The sequence below is a fragment of the Marmota marmota genome, unplaced genomic scaffold, assembly GCF_001458135.2.
Source record: "Marmota marmota marmota unplaced genomic scaffold, marMar, whole genome shotgun sequence".
NCBI lineage: Eukaryota > Metazoa > Chordata > Mammalia > Rodentia > Sciuridae > Marmota > Marmota marmota.
The window spans coordinates 2,305,381-2,320,533 of NW_026000079.1; the positions used below are offsets into that span (position 1 = coordinate 2,305,381).

Genomic DNA, 15,153 nt, shown 5'->3' on the forward strand with positions numbered 1-15,153 from the left:
TATATATATAGTCTCTAGGGACTGCCTCCTTTTTTATCTGTTGATTCCAGGGCTCCTTTGCTGCTTCTAAGAACCAGAGGCCTAGAGGCGCAGTTCCCAATATAAGTTTGGTAAATATTAACTAGTCCTATAAAAGGCACCAAAGATCTACGGCTGAAGAAATTTGAGAACTGATACAAAGTAATTTCTTGATTAATTACAATACATCTTAGCACATTAAAAGTTTTAGGGAAAACTATCATAGAGTTCATTTTATAGTTTCCCAAATTTACTTGGCCTTAACATCCTTTATTGAAAAATAGTAGTATTAATACCATTCTCTTAGATAACAAGAGGGCCCCTGCTAAGGAGTAAGGTGGTGGCTTTGTGTTTCCAAGCCCAAGGATGAACCTCTACTAGATCCTAGACTGGGTTAGGACCCATCTGCTCTACTTATTACCTGTTGTCCTTAACTTTCAGTTGACTTCACTGGAGACAATTGCCCAATGCCTACCAACACTTGGTTCCTAATACAACTATGCAGACAAGAGTTGACCTAGCAGGTCTGAAATTCCTAGCAGCAAGTTTGGCCCTGAGCTGGTATCCAGGAACTTGGATTTCAGGATCACCACCCACCATGCGTACAACTGGCTAAGAATTTATGAAAGCTACGTGGTTTATAGTGAACATCTGCTTTCCTGCTGGGAATCTAGGAAGTCTGGAATTTTATACATGCTAAACAGTTGATGCCTACACAACCAACCCCCAATAAAAAACCTGGCACTGAGTTTCTAATAGGCTTCCCCAGTAGACAGCATTTCACAGGTACTGGCACAGCTTATTACTAGAGAAATTATGTGTATTCTTTATGATTCCATTGGGAAAGGAGTCTTGGAAGCTTCCTTTGATGATTTTGCTTTGCTTCCTTTCACTGTAATTAGTAACAGCCATAAATATAACTATATGCTGTTTTTTGAGTACTCCTATCAAATCACAGAATCTGAGGGCAATCTTGGTAATTACCAACACAAGCACTAATGTCCAGTACCACCCAACACTCATCTCTACCTGGTGCCCAATACCATCTTTGACAAACTCAAGTTTCTTCACCCCAATTCTTAATTCTCCCCCATTAATTCTCTCCTGTGCCTTTAGCACTATTTCCCTTGCACTCTCATGCCAATTCTGACACCACATGGCAAGTGATTTCCAACCCAAAGCCCTCCCACCCAATCTCATCTCTCCTGATCCCTAAACTACTCGTAGTACCAGTGTCATTCTAAAAATATCTGTTCAATTCTGCTCCCTAGGTCTTACCAGTGCTCCCTGGAACAAATACTACTATGGAAGAGTTATGGGTTCTGGAGGGAATCTCAGTCCTGGAGACAAGAGTGAGCAACACGGGCTGGGGATGTGGCTCAAGCGGTAGCGCGCTCGCCTGGCATGCGTGCGGCCCAGGTTCTATCCTCAGCACCACAAATAAACAAAGATGTTGTGTCTGCTGAAAACTAAGAAATAAATATTTAAAAAAAAAAAAAAAAAAAAAAAANGGAGGCAGAGAAATGTAGAGGACTATTTGATGTGCTTCATCTACTGTGGAGCTAATTTACAATCATACAAAATTGGAACACCCTATTACCTTAAACCATTAATTTAAGTTGAAATCTATAGGTAATAGTTCGGAGGTTTCCTCTACAGTTTATTAAATTGCCTGTTAGTCAATTTGTTTTCATGGTTCTGGGGATCAAACTCAGGTCCCTGTATGTGCAGGGCAAGTGCTGTGTGAATAAGCTATACTACTAGCCTGAGGCTATTTCTTCCCATAGGTGTGCCAGTGGACTAGTATTCTGGCTATGTTATAGACATTATGGGAAATGTTGGTCAGGAAAATGATCTTGTATATAAATTAAAACAACAGATCTACTAGTCTTAACATTGAACATCTCTAACCCATTTTCTTCATTGAATTCTTGCTTAAAATCCTTTAATATGGGCTGGGGATGTGGCTCAAGCGGTAGCGCGATCGCCTGGCATGCGTGCAGCCCGGGTTCGATCCTCAGCACCACATACAAACAAAGATGTTGTGTCCGCCGAAAACTAAAAAATAAATATTAAAAATTCTTTAAAAAAAAAAAAAAAAAAAAATCCTTTAATATTTTCTCACTGTTTTTAACAGAAAAGATCTTGTTACTATATAACAATAGGGAGGGATGAATAACAAAAGTCTGATCCCCAAGCAGATAATCTCCAACCACATTTTTCAATGTCATTTAAAATACCTATAAGCAAAAACAAACAAAAAGCCTTGCAGAAAGAATCCTATTGGTAAATCAAATGAATGTGAAAGATATTTGCTCATTCTATTTTCCAGGGCATAAACAAACCAGAGCTTGGCATGATAAAGGCTGAAAGCCACTAATTCTATGAAAACTTGGGCACTAATTTCTGCTTTTGGGCTTTCATGTCATTTGAAGACTTATTTACAGAGCAAAGGAGTTTTTACTTGTAACTAGAAGATAGATAAGGACAGGCTTCCTATTAAAAATGAGTGACAGTAAAAACTAAAGTAAACGATAATTATTTCAAGGATTGCAGGGAGCAAAAATGAAAAAAATTCTCAAAGATATCATTAAATACTTCTGTTTTTCAATTGTCAACCACCTATTCCAAAAGTTCTGCCTCCACCCCTACCTCCTGTCATTTTTTATTTAAAATGTGAGTTCCCTTAATCTTTTAAGTTCTTTGAAGCTTTACCAAATGTACTTGGAAAGGACAGTCACTATTGTATTATTTAGAAAACACACACACACACACACACACATTTTAATTAAGGAACCCAGAGGTATTTTACCACTGAGCCACATTCCCAGCCCTTTAAAATCTTTCTTTTGAGACGGTCTCACTAAGTTGCTGAGGCTGGCCTCAAATTCGAACTCCTTCTGCCTCATACTTCCAAGTTGCTGGGAGTACAGGTGTGCACCACCACACCCAACTAGTCACTATTGTATTTAAACTTCAACTACTATACAGATGAAACATTTAGCTAGATTTAGGACATTTCTTAAAAAAAAAAAAAAGAAAAAAAAAGGTAAACTTGTCTATATAGGTCAAATGTAACCCGAGAAGGAAGTCAGAAAAAGCCTGTCCAAATTTAGAAATTTATACCAATGACTGCATGCTAAAACTTCAGTATTCATAAAAATCGTTAAGTTCCATTTTTTGAAACATTTTTTTCCCCACTAAGTATAAATAGCTTGTACTGTGTTTTTTTTTTTTTTTTGAGGTACTAGGAATTGAACCCAAGGTTTCATACATGCTAGGCAAGGACTTTACCACTGAGCTACATCCCCATCCTTTTTGATTTTGAAATAGGATCTTCCTAAGCTGCTCAGGCTGGCCTTGAACTTGTGATCCTTCTGCCTCATACTTCCCAGTAGCTGGGATTAAGGTATGTATCACCACACTAGGTAATAGTTTGTTATCTTTAATTACTGAATATTATTCCATGATATTGTGCCACAGTTTGTTTAAGCATTTAAACAAATTTCCACTGAAGGACATCTGGGTTGTTTCCAGTTCTTAACTATCATGAAAAAAGTAGTTATGAACATTCATGTACATGATTTTGTGTGAAGAGAATCATAGATCCTTTAGGTTAATTTGATCTAGTTTAAGAACTGAATGAATTCAGAACTAAATTATGTCTACATTAATTGAAACTATGATCACTGAATATTTTTCAGAAACAGGCTGTATCAGCCAGGAGGCTGAGGAATGAAGATTGAAAGTTCAAAGTCAGTCTCAGAAACTTAGTGAGATCCTAAGCAAATCAGTGAGACACTGTTTCAAAATAAAAAATAAATAGGGCTGGGGATGTGGCTCAGTGGTTGAGCATCCCTGGTTCTATCCCTGGTAACCCCCCCCCCCCATCCCATTCCCAAAAAAGAAGCAGGATGTATGGTAAACAATTTGTAGTAATTATCTTACAACAATCCTATGAGGCAGATGTTATTATTATTATCCCCAGGTGAAAATAAGTATGAATAGAATATATAACTTCTCAAAGGTAGTTTTAGAATTGAAAGCTATACTTGAATATAAGACTTTCTTTCCCATTAGCCATGGTATATACTACACCATCAATCATCAATGTTTAATAATTTCTAGTGACGAGAAACAGTCCATGTAGTTTAAAAACTGAATATACTCTCACAATGAATGGTGAAATGTCTCCTTATAGCTTCCTTTTACTGTCAGTTTTTCTCTTGGATTTTATAAGTTATCTTCCAAATGACAACTTTTCAAATATTAAAGGTAGTTATGTCCTAATTTTTTCTGTTGCTGGGTAAATGTCTTCAGTTTCTTAACTTAAAGTAATAATTGTGTAATGTAAGTCCACTCTCTATATTATCTCAATACACTTGAGATATGATCTGTCCTTTCCTAATTATTACATTTCAGAGTGACTATTTGTAACTATCATACCACTGTTTCATGAGAACACATTTTACTAAAATCACCTCTTAAAAAACCCTCAAAACAGATCACTTACATGTAAAATAAAATTCTTAAATCACAGGTGAAATCTTCATGACCTTAAGTTATGCAATGGCTTCTTAAATATGACACCAAAAGCACAAGTGACAAAAGTAAAAATATACACTTAAATTTCATAAATATTAAAACATGTGCTTTACAATTCACAATAACCAAATTATGGTTCAAATTATCAACTTATATACCCATCAATAATGAATAGATTAAGAAAATGTGATATATATACACAATGAAGTTTTTTCAGCTACAAAGAATAATGAAATTATGGCATTTGCTGGCAAATGAATGGAAATGGAGACCATCATGCTAAGTCAAATAAGCCCGTTTCAGAAAATCAAAGGTTGAATATCTTCTTTCTATGTGGAGGTTAGAACAAAATAAGAGAAAGGAGGAGGGGAGGAAGTGCTACCATAAAGATATTGGGATAATCAATACAGTAGAAGGAAATCAAGAGGGAGGGAGGAAGGACAGGAAAGGGGAAGAAATGTGGAATGATTTTTAAAAAAATCATGCTATATGCATATATAAACACACCACAGGGAATTACACTTTCCATGTAAGTAGAAAGAACCCATCAAAATAAATAAATAGATGAGTGAAAGGAAGATCAGTAGAGGAAGGAGAATGGGTTAAGTGAGGAGGGAAAGGAAAGCAGGGATCAGGAACTGAAATAAAATTCCATGCATGTATAATTTTGTTGAAATGAACTCAGTTAACATGTATAAACTATAATGCTTTAAAAACAACAAAAGTAGGGCTGGGATTGTGGCTTAGCGGTGGAACGCCTGCCTGGCACGGGCGGGACCCGGGTTCGATCCTTAGCACCACATAAAAATAAAGGCATTGTGTTGTGTCCATGTACACCTAAAAAATAAATATATTTTTTAAAAAAAGTCCTGTGCTTCAAAACATATCATCAAGAAAATGGAATAGGTGGGTGGGGGTTGTGGCTCAGCAGTAGAGTGCTCACCTAGAACATGTGAGGCCCTGGGCTCGATCCTTAGCACCACATAAAAATAAACAAATAAATGTATTGTGTCCAACTACAACTAAAAAATAAATATTAAAAAAAGAAAATGGAATAGGAGAAAATATTTGTAAATCACATATCTGACTAAGAACTTATATCTGTAATATAACTTCATACCCACTAGGATGGCTAAAATCAAAAGATCAGACAGTAACAAGTATTAGAGAGGATCTGGAAAAACATTTCTGACACCAAATGTGTGGATCTTCCAAACCAAGCAATTCTCCAATTCTCTATGGACACCAATTAATTAGATGTTCTACTCATACTATTTACCCTCAGATCCTACCAGTTAATAGCTTTGTTCTGTAAGACTACCCCTCACTTCAGAAGACAATCACCTTTTACATTGCTGTTGGGATTACAAAATAGTGCCGCCACTTTGGAAAGTTTGGCAGTTTCTCAAAAGGTAAAAATGGAATTAACAGATGACCTTGCAAGTCCACTCTGTTATATAAGAGAAATGAAAATATGCATACACAAAACTTGTGCACAAATGCTCACAGGAGTGTCATATACATAATGGCCAGAAAGGGGAAACAACTCAAATGTCCATCAACTGATATAGCTGTGCAATGAAATGTTATTTGGCAATAACAAAAAATGGAGTTCTGATACATGTTGTGACATGGAAAAACCCTAAAAACAAAACAAAAAAAGAAGACAGTCAATGAAGAAGATATATAGTATGATTCCAATTATATGAAATGTCCAGAATTGGCTTATTAATCATATAATTGAGTAGTGGTTGCTAAAGTATTGGGGGGGGGGGGGAAATAAGGAGTGACTGCTGCCACAATTCTTCTGGGGTAATAAAAATGTTATTAAGAGATGGGGATGTTGTTCATTGGTAGAACACTTGCCTAGCATGCACAAGGACTGGGTTCAATTCCTAGCACTGCATATGCACACACACTTGTGGGCGTACACACAAACAAAATCTAGGTAAAAATGTTCTAAAATTAGGTAGTGGGAATGGTTGAATACTTCTGTGAATATACTTAGAAAAGAGTGTATTTTAAGGTATGTTAATTATATCTTAATAAAGCTGTGATTTAAAAATGTTGCTAGTTAGCCATATTAAAATATATAACAGTAGTAGCAGTTAACATACACGGTTAATGTGCCAATGTAATATATATCTTACATATTAAAATTTTTTTTAGTTGTAGACGAACAATGCCTTTATTTTTATTTATTTATTTGTATGCAGTGCTGAGGATCGAACCCAGTGCCTCACACATGCTAGGCAAGTGCTCACCACTGAGCTATACCCCCAGCCCTTACATACTTTATTTTGTTACAGCATCCTCTGAAGCACTATTTTAGTGACTGCTGTATAAGGAGCCACACAGAACTCAAAAAGTTAAAACAATAACTATTTATTACTGTGTACAAGTTTATAGCTATAGGTTATCTGGTTAATTTTTTGGCCCTGGGTTGATTTGGTGATCTCTGTTGGACTGGTTTAGGATGACTGATTTTGCTCCATACCATCTTTCAACCTTTAGCTGTGTGGCCTACACTTGTTCTCACAGCAGTGACAAATTAAAGGTCCAAGAGAGCTAAATGACTTATGGCCTCTTGAATTCTAGGCTCCAAATTTGTAGAGTAACACTTCTATTCTTCTATTGAAGCCCCTTTGCTAGGCCAACTCAGAAAAAAAGACTGCCTCTTAATGGAAGGAACTACAAAATTACCAATTTTCTGACACAAAAAGCATAGTGCGACATAGAATACATAAACATGATAAAAGAAAAATTGTTTCCTCTACTTCCAAAATTTCTGACACCAAATGCATGGGTCTTCCAAACCAAGCAATTCTCCAATTTTCTGTGGACACCAATTAATTAGATGTTCTACTCACACTATTTACCTTCAGATCCCACCAGTTAATAGCTTTGTTCTGTAAGACTGCCCCTCACTTCAGAAGACAATCACAAGTAATGGGTTCCAAGGTTATCCATGCTTCTAACTGATTTGGCTACATACTAGGGATTCCCAGGACCCTTCTTCAAGTTTGATAATTTGCTAAAATGACTCAGAGAAATCAAGGGGAAAAAATACTTATGTTTATTGGTTTATTACAAAGGATATGATGAAATGTACAAATGAACAACTAGATTAAATATACAAGGATCCTATGTGCAAGAGCTTTTGTACCCCTGGAATGTAGTGTGCATTCCTGGCTTGTGAATACTTTTGCTAACCTGAAAGCTCCTACCCCTATTTGTTCAGATTTGTATAGAGGCTTTGTCATTAACTCAGTCTATAGCCCCATCTGGGAAACGGGTTTGAAAATTCTAATCATGGTTTGTTTTTTCTGGTGACCAGCCAACATCTGGAAACTATCCAGGAATTCAACAAAAGTCATCTCATTAAAACAAAAGATATTCCTACCATTCAAGAAATTCTAAGGAATTTAGGAACCAGCTCAAAGACCAGATACTGGAACAAAAATTGCTCCTGGCACCCCTCCCTATTACTTAGGATATTAGAAGAGTTTTAGAAACCGTGTCAGGAGCCAGGAGTAGTGACCAATATATGTATTCTTATTCTGTTTTATATGGAAACTGGACTCAAGAGCCCACATTCTGCATCACTGTACTGTATTTCCTCTAGGCAACTTCAATCCTTCATTTGTGCAGCTGTATGTTGAAAGTGATCTTAGTAAAGAAAGAATAATTGAGTTAATAAAATTCATTTAAATAATTATGAATCTTATTTCAGTTTGTTGAAAAATTTTTTAATAGAATTTTTATAAGTTTATGGTTTTGAACATTTATTTCTAAAGTTAACTAGACAACTAAAAGCTGTTCTGAGGGGCTGGCGATACAGCTTAGTGGTAGAGTGCTTGCCTAGCATGCATAAGGCCCTGAGTTCAATTCCTAATACTAAGGGGAAAAAAGCCGTTTTGATAAAATTTTAAATCAGAAATTATGGAATGGTTGCAGTTTCCTACCCGTTTCAGCATCCAATAGAATTTGGCTTCTTTTTTGACAACACACTATTAAAAATTTTTTTTCTTCTTGGTGAATAATCACAAGGATTTATATAAGCCCTGACCTATATACCTCCAGCCCCATAGACTTAAAAATCTTGAGCCACACAGACAGCTGTTAACCATTTGTAATTAGTTAAAAAAAAACTTTTTTTAGTTAAAAAAATTTAAACTAAGGCAGATGTGGTGACACAACCTTTAATCCCAGTCACTTGGGAGGCTGAGGCAGGAGGATCACAAATTCGAGGTCAGGCTAGACAATTTAGTGAGACCCTGACTCAAAATTAAAAGTGCTGGGGATGTAGCTAACTAGCAGAGCAACCCTGGGTTCAATCCCCAGTAACCACCCCCACCACAGAAATCAACCTTATAGATACAATTATCATATATTCATCATTTAGCTTCTCCAATGTTAACATCTAACATGATCATATACAATTATCAGAAATAAGAAATTAACATTGGGTAGCCAGGCTTAGTGACACATGCCTATAATCCCAGCAGTTTTGGAGGCTGAGGCAGGAGGATCGAGAGTTCAAAGCCACCTCTGGAATGGTGGCAAAAGTCTAAGCAACTTACTGATACCCTATCTCCAAAAACAAAAAAAAAAAATGCAAAATAGGGCTGGGGATGTGGCTCAGTGGTGTACCTGAGTGGTGTACCCCCCCAATTAAAAAAAAAATAGAGAAATTATATTGGTACAATACTATTAACTAAACCACAGGCTTTATTTGGAGTTTTCTCAGCTTTTGTGTTACAGACTTTAATCAAAGACCCCATATATGGTGATCTTTTTGTTTTTCTAAATCTACCACCAACATATTACTTACAAAAAAATTTGTGAAAACTATAAATTTGAAAAAATATATTCTTAATGAATTCATATGTCATTCATACAACTAATAAACAGAATAGAGTCTGCAGCATAGCCTAGATCAGTGGTTGAAAACTGTGGCCATATATTAGTTATACCCAGGTTTGGTTTAAAATTTCTGATGCTGAGATTGTATCTCAGACTAGATAAATCAGTCTCTGGGAGTGTGACCCAGGCATCAGTTTTTAAAGGTCCTTAGCTCATTTAGTGTACAGTCCTCACTGAGAACCTCTGGACAGGTATCAATGGTTAAGAGAATTTCAACCATTTAACTAATCCATAGTTTTTGGGTATGGTCAATCAATTAAACATTCACTATACATTTCTCCAAAAAACCATAGGGAGAGACAGTCAAGTACCTTACTTTCATGAATGAAGACATAATACAAGTAATTAGATTCTTTTTATCTGCCACTCTAGGAATTCTAACAAGAAAAATATATTAGTCTGTCATGACTTTTCTTCTACTGAAACCAGACCAATTTCCTCTGATAGAAATTTACGAAATTAGTGGTTCTGAGCTAGGGTGATTTAGGTTTTCTCTCCCTAGAACATTTGGCAATGAATATCAAGGTACACTTCAGGTTATCAAAACTGGAGGATGGGAGGGGGTGTCCTACTGGCATCTAATGAGTAGAGGCCAGGGATGCTGCTAAACATTCTACAATGTACAAGAGAGTCCCTCACAACCAATAATGACCCAGTCCCAAATGTCAATAGTATTGAGGATTAGAACGACTGTTCTAAATCATGAGTCCTATAGGAAAAATTTGGTCACAAGACTAATCTCATTGCTTTCATAACTTCAGGTAGAAAAAAAAACCAATTTGTAATATTGAATTTTCTAATCTTCAAAATATTTATTTCCCCAGGTTTGGATTCCTAGAGCAACATTAGGACTATAGAAGTAAAGGAGTTCTGAAACATAGTAATGATAAACTTCAACAGTGTAAACTTCAAGTTCTCAACTCTGTACCTCTAGGTGGTTTTGCTAGGAATGACACACATCTAGTTTATAATTTTGATAACAATGCAAATGATGATGTAAGCATACTATCTCTTCTAATATGTAAAGCAAGAAGGAAGGAAATACATGGGATTGGGATTGCTAAAGAATATTCTGGATATTCCTCAACAAACTGAATCTAGTGTTTAACTCCAGAGATCCCTAAACACTTTACAAAAAGCATATTAAGAATACACATGCCCAGGGTTAATATCTCAGAATTGTAGGGCTCACTGACATACCTAAACAATAGCAGCTCCATGAGACCTTGCTTCTAAATAAAATATAAAAACAGGCTGGGGATGTGGTTCAGTGGTTAAGCGCCTCTGGGTTCAATCTCCAGTACCAACCCCCCCCCCCAAAACAAAAAAACAAACCAAAAACAAAAACCAAGCAAACAACAACAACAACAACAAAAAAACAGTAAATGCAGGAATAGGGAATATCTCCTTTGACTTCTTTCTTCTAGTTTAAAGCATATGGGAAAAAAATTCCAAGGAATCCAAAAACATTAAGTAACTATGATAGCAACAGTTAACACTGAACATCTTTTATGTGCCAGTCACTGTTCTATGTGTTTAATATGAGTTAATTAATTTATCTTTACAACAATCCCACAGTGTAGGTGCTGTTATTATCTCCAATTTACAGATGAGGAGATGTGGGGCAATTGTAACAGAATGATTACTGTTGGGATTTGAAACCTGGCTTTCCCATTTAACAGCTGTATAACCTTGACCAAGTTTTTTAAACTTTTGTATGTCTGCTTCTCCATTTATAAAATGAAGATTACGTTCAATGCATGAGCCGAGTGATCCACCGCTAAGAGTTAGTTTCTAAATATAGGATTCTTTTAAAGGTTTAGTGACTTATAAATTACAGTTTACAATTACTACTAAGTCTTTAAAATTTACATAGCTACCCAGTAAAATGTTAAGCCTTGAATCTAGGCAGTCTGGGGCAATATTTCTGCTTTGTAGGCAGTCATCTAAGTGATGAGTAAAGTCTTGGTATCCAAACAAAAACTTCAAAGTTCTTCCTTTGTTAAATGTAAAGTTATTTATATACTCTTATGCCTATAAAGTATTTACTCACAATTTATCATTATATACTCAACCCTATATAGTCAATTCTATTCTTTTAACATTTGAAATGTTACTTACAAAGTTAATATCAAAGAAGGTTTCCTGGGGCTGGCGTTGTGGCTCAACAGTAGAGCGATTGCCTAGCATGTGTGAAGTACTGGGTTTGATCCTTAGTACCACATAAAAATAAGTAAATAAAATAAAGCTCTGTATCTATCTACAACTAAAAAAAAAAAAAAAAAGTTTTCCTGTTTATCTATATTGCATTTAGACTCAGCAAGGAAGCACCATAAAATAAATATTTAATTACTTCTATCCTAATGGGCAAGCCTAAGCTAACACCACTGCAGTACAGCAGTATAAAAGCTCTGTTGTGGATTTGGGGACTTAGCCCAGTGGCCAAGCTTGCTTACTATGTTCAAGGCCAAAGAAAACAAAGCCCAGTTGCCTATTTACAGCTTGAGGACTGATGTCAGTAAGGAAATATTGGAAACCTAGGTAGCTATGCTGTCCATCACTTTGAAGAAATTTCAGTTAAACTTCATTTTAAATAAAAAATCCACAATCCAAGGCAGACTATTTTAGAGGTTATCCATGATTTGGCTACCATAACTTATTAGTTTCCCATTGTTCCTATAACAAATTACTACAAAGTTAGTGGTGTAAAACAACAAAATTTACTTTACTATAGTTCTGTTGTTCAGAAATTCAAAATGAAAGTGTATTAGGGTTGCATTCTTTCCCAGAGAGTATAGACAAGAGTCTTTTTTTCTTGCCTTTTCTAGCTTCTGGAGGCTGCTTGGCTCCTGGCTCCCTTTTATTCTCAAAATCTGCAATGGCTGGTTCGGAGTTTCTCTCACATTATATCATTCTGCCAAGGGCTCTTCTGTCTCCCTCTTCTAGCTTTTATGGATTTGTAATTACAGCAGACCTAGCTGGGTAATCCAGGATAATCTCCTTAATTTAAGATCATCTAATTAGCAACCTTAATTCCATCTGTATCCTGATTTCCCTCTTGTCATGTAATCTAGTTCTAGGGAACTAGATTTATATCACAGGTTCCAGGGATTTGTATGTGGACACATCTGAGGAAACTATTATCTGTTTCTCTATCTTTGTAGGTTCAAATAATCCAAGGTTAATTCATTCTGTGAGGCCATTTTATTGTGCATTTAAGATGTATTTTAGTCTCTGAAAGACTCTGAGATCTGTAGTCATACTTAGCTGACAATTCATGAATCAGTATAATAACTGAAAGCTACTGATCCAGAGACTACAGCTTTTTTTTTTTTAATATACAGGTGATACCATTATTATTATTATTATTATTTTCTCTGTAGCAAGTGCAATTATGCTGTTGACAAGAAATTTTGCATGAAGGCAATGAGGTATGGTGAAAAAGTCAGGTTTTTAAGAGACAGGCCTAAAGACCAAATTACTTGATTTCTGTGAGCCTCAGGCTTCTCATCGCTGAGGACAGGATTATCTATCTCAAAGGTTGTTTATTATAAGGATTAAACAGGAAATATGTTCTCTTGGCATGACATTCCAACAACATTAGCTCTCTCATTCTCTTCTGGTATTTTAATTAAAAAAAAAAATATTGGTCTGGGGATGTGGCTCAAGTGGTAGCATGCTCGCCTGGCATGAGTGCGGCCCGGGTTCGATCCTCAGCACCACATACAAAGAAAGATGTTGTGTCCGCCGAGAACTGAAAAATAAATATTAAAAAAATTCTCTCTCTCTCTCTCTCTCTCTCCCCCTCTCTCTTAAAAAAAAAATTAAAAAAAAATTTTCTTAGTTATACATGGGCACAATATCTTTATTTTGTTTATTTATTTTTATGTGGTGCTGAGGATCGAACCTAGGGTCTCACATGTGCAAGGCTAGCGCTCTACTACTGAGCCACAACCCCAGCCCCTGGTATTTTAATTTTTAACTTTCATTTTAATATTTCCATGACTTGTTTTGCAACAGAGTATAAACAGTATGCAAAGAAATGTAAGACACAGTCTTTGCTTTCAACTAAAGTTGTCAGTAGCACAATACATTTGAATACATGAAATAAAGATGAGTTAAGCCTAGGTGGGCTCCATGAATCAGCTGGGATTTGTCTAGGAAAAATATATAATTAAGTAATTAAGGCTGCTTTCTCCTTAACTTTAAAAAGAACAAAATAAGTAAACAAAATCTTATCCATATATTGTTAAGGGAGAAAATTTAAGGCTATTTGAATTTTAGAGCTTGAATGGGCCTTTGAGATCAATCTAGCAGGGATTTTCAAATTATTCCCTGGATCTCTCCACAAATGTAAAAGGAAGGAAACCCCCTAATTTATTTTGCTTTGAGTAAAACCAAAAAATACTAAACTTTGGCATTACATATAGATTTTTAGTCAAATCAGTCTCCTGAATTCAATCATTAAAATGTCAGTGCAATTTTGATAAACAAGTAATCGGTAGCCATAGAATCCTACAGGCTTGTTTTACATTATTTTATTAACTATTTGGAAGGATATAACACAAACTACCAATTGCTCTCACAAACTTTATCAACAGCCCTATAAAAGATAACATAATAATACTCTGCACTTCCCCGGTGCCTAGGAGCTAATTGTATTTTACATATATTAGCTCACTATTTTATAGACCAACCCTGAAGGTACATTTGGAGTTAAGCTAATTTTATGTTCAGTTTTCGATAACAAAAATAATAACTTCCTGGGGGCCACACAAAACATGGAAGCTCATGTCCAGAACTGAATCAGAAACAGCTTCTTCTTTCTTTTTTAATATTTTTTAGTTATTGATGGACCTTTATTTTATTTGTATGTGGTGCTGATAATTGAACCCTGCCTCATGCGTGCTAGGCAAGCGCACTACCACTGAGCCACAACCTCAGCCCCCAGAAACAGCAGCTTTATCCTTTAATATCAGGCTATCGAACGGATCTGAAGATGCACAATTTCTGAGGAGGACGTATAAGGCACAATAACGTAGCGTATATGTAGTTACGCGAAATTCGAGAAATCTAAACTGGGTTAAGAACATCAACAACAAACAGACCCTCGCGCCAGATCTTCTCGAACTCCAGGTAGGCAACACAGAGCTGGAGAGGAAGCCCCTTCCAGGAAGGGCGCCGGCCCTACTGGTCTCACTCCCTACCTCATGGAGGTTTGGAATTTGCCTAAACCCCTTGCGCGGGTGCATTGCCTCACCGTGAATCGAAGATCAGTTCCCCTCACGCGGTGACTGTTACTCACTACCAGCAACCGAAGCGCTCGTCCCGCAACTGCAAAGAAACCTCAGGTCGTATGGCAGGAAGCTACTCAATGCGCAGCCGTCGCGGCCTCCAACCACTGGTCAGCAGAGGGGCGCTAGGCCGCCTCCGACCCGCTCACCGTGGCCAGCAGAAGTAAGTGATCAGCAAGCCTCGGCGCCGCAGCGAGGAGCCCAGGGAAGTGGGTAGTTTCGTAGGTCATTGCCATCCTCTCGGATAATCTTGTCTTAAGAGCAACCTCTACTTGCCTTTCCCTGTCCTTTTCTCCCCCGTCCTTGCAGTTAAGAATGGAACAGTCCCGCGGGGGGGATTGTGGGAGGCGCACGCGCGAGGGGTGGAGGG

The 15,153-nt window shown here is 36.7% G+C and overlaps 1 protein-coding gene across 5 annotated transcripts in view; it reads right to left on the reverse strand.

Moving 5' to 3' along the window:
• The window catches only part of Dap3 (death associated protein 3), a 35,693-nt gene that overhangs the window by 19,841 nt on the left and 699 nt on the right, over nucleotides 1-15,153 (reverse strand). For 2 of the 5 annotated variants that reach the window (XM_048814732.1, XM_048814733.1), the window contains exon 1: nucleotides 14,750-14,903. The exons of 1 other annotated variant lie outside the window; for it this stretch is intronic. The gene's annotated coding sequence lies outside the window, so the exon portion shown is untranslated. Of the gene's footprint in view, nucleotides 1-14,749; nucleotides 14,904-15,153 lie in introns of those variants that run through there. 2 more of the 5 variants (XM_015502762.2, XM_048814731.1) reach the window with 2 other exon arrangements.